Raw genomic sequence first — 2,459 nt, 5'->3', positions numbered from 1 at the left:
CATATATATATATATATATATATATATATATATATGGACTGTTTGAGTATTTTTCTTGAAAAGCCCCTCAGCTCATCCGTTCTATGTTGTTTCCATGCTGTAATGCAGTACAGACTGATGTATTGATGTACTGGTGGTCTCTGATGTAGGTGAACTTCACAAGTGAAACGGTTTCCACCAGCAGCAGCAGCAGCAGCAGTAACTGAACTCTGAGCACCGCAGTGATAAGCTTTGAGCTGCCCACACTTACCCACATACCCAAAAACACTGGAAAGAGAGCGTGGAAACACTTCATATGTCTGTCTTCACGCCTCATCCTCCTGCTGTTTTTTTTTTCTATATGCATTGTGCTTTATTAATTATTAAAAAAAGAGAGCAAGAGATTGTTGGCCACCATTACCAGTATCAGAAACCCAGTGCAGTGACCTGTGCGTCACTGAAAATGAGTGCATGTGCGTGTTTTAGTGTACACTATGTTGTGCAACTGCACTCATTAGCTTCAGCATTTGAGTTAAAGGCTCATAATGTGATAACAGCTTGTTTGAGGATCATTAGAATAAAAGCAGCCGCAGTGTGACCTCTGACCTTCATACCGTGTTAGCACTTTTATAATAATGATTAACCTAGCAACAATTTTCATTGTTGTACTGAATCACTAAAAGTAATTACACACTGTGTAATATATAGAGAGAAAGAGACAGAGAGGGAGAGACTGGTAGATAGGTAGGCTGCATTTATTTGATCATAAATACAGTAAAACAGTAACATTGTGAAATATTATTACAATATAATATAACTGCTTTCTGTTTGAATATACTATTAGTATATACTAATATACTACTGAATATACTATTATTTCTGTGATCAAAGCTGAATTTTCAGCATCATTATGCATGGTTTTTTTGCAGGGCTTGCAAAGAAAAAGAAAAAAAAAAACGTGTCAGGTTTCAATGCACCTGAGGAAAAACCAATAAAGCAGAAATAACTGAACTGAAATCAGTTCCAAATTCTAAAATTCCAAGATCTTGAATCCCTTCCAAGATTCTTGGAATTCTGCACCTCCCACGAGGCTTTTGTACATTTTTAAACTCCTGACATGGGATTTTTAATTAGCGACTGAAGGCCAGTCTCAGCCTGAAGCCAAAGTAAACTGTCAGACGCAAAGTGCTGTAGTTTGTGTTTGCTTTGCCTTGCTTTAGTCATGTTTGAGTCACATTATCTGAAGCGTAACGCCGCTCCACACCCCACCCTCAAATACTCCTCCCTAATAATCCCTATTCCCATCACACTCTCTCTCTCTCTCTCACACACACACACACACACACGCGATCCTTCTCCTCGACTCTCTTTTCTCTCCACACCCTCTCTTTCTCTTTTCCCTCTCTTTTCCTTTAGTTCCATCTGTTTTTTCTCGGTGTTTTCAGTGCCTCTCCCACTTAGCTCTCTGGCCCCATTGCCCTCTGTCTCTCTCTCTCGCTTTCTCAGGACTCTCTCTCCTTATCCAGCATTCTTCAAATTCCTGCATGGTTCTTAAGGGACAGACCCTTCTGGCTAACAGTGACACCCCACATCGCCCTCTCTCACCCCATTCAATTTAGTGTTCCTTTTTGGCAGTTTTAAAATATAATAACATATTCATAAATATAAAATATATAATACATTTAAAAATATAATAATATAATAAACTAAACTAAGAAAAGGGATTTTATAAATGTATTTTATATAATAAAAATAATGAACAATAATAATAATAATAACTACATTTAGGAAAAAGGTACTGAAGTCAAACGTGAAGTTCAGTATTAGAAGTGTTTAATTAAAAATGTTAAACCCTTCTCTCATATAACAGAAAAACATCACAATCTCAGTAACACTGGTTTCATTTGTTAAAGGTGACATATCATGAAAATCTGACTTTTCCAGGTTTTAAGTGCTATAATCAGGTCCCCGGTGCATCTACCAACCAAGGAAATGTGAAAAAGATTAACCCAGTAACTTTGTTTTGGGAAGCCTTTTTCTGCAAGCGTCTGAGAAAACGAGCGCGTCTGATTTCGCTCCCCTAGTGACGTGGCAAAGGGACCTCATTATAATATTACCGCCCCTTAATCTGTAAACTTCCACTCAAGGCACCGTCATTTTGATTTCGCAAGCGACAACGGTGTACTAGTTCTAATGCCATGGCGAAAGTTTGAGCAAAACATGCTAACTGTTCTGTCTTTGGCTGCACAGACGAGCACAGAACACTGTTTAGAGTCCCAGCCTCAGAGGAGACAAGACAGCTGTAAATGGTCAAATTATGTAAATGGTTAAATGGTGAAACACACACACGTTTTTTGTAACTCATGTGTGTTTTTAACGTAAACTTGTGTGTGAATGAGAACTTAGTTTAGTACAGCCGCTTTCTGTCCGTGTGCTTTGGATGTGTGCTCTCAGAAAACCATATATCAGAAGTTTAAACT

General features: G+C 38.1%; 1 protein-coding gene across 5 annotated transcripts in view; it reads left to right on the top strand.

Moving 5' to 3' along the window:
• Positions 1-2,459, top strand: part of hdac7a (histone deacetylase 7a) — a 105,414-nt gene that overhangs the window by 8,754 nt on the left and 94,201 nt on the right. The window lies entirely within an intron of this gene.

This window comes from Sinocyclocheilus anshuiensis, unplaced genomic scaffold (assembly GCF_001515605.1).
Source record: "Sinocyclocheilus anshuiensis isolate Anshui unplaced genomic scaffold, SAMN03320099.WGS_v1.1 scaffold2232, whole genome shotgun sequence".
NCBI classification, from domain to species: domain Eukaryota; kingdom Metazoa; phylum Chordata; class Actinopteri; order Cypriniformes; family Cyprinidae; genus Sinocyclocheilus; species Sinocyclocheilus anshuiensis.
This window is presented reverse-complemented; position numbering and strand designations above follow the sequence as displayed.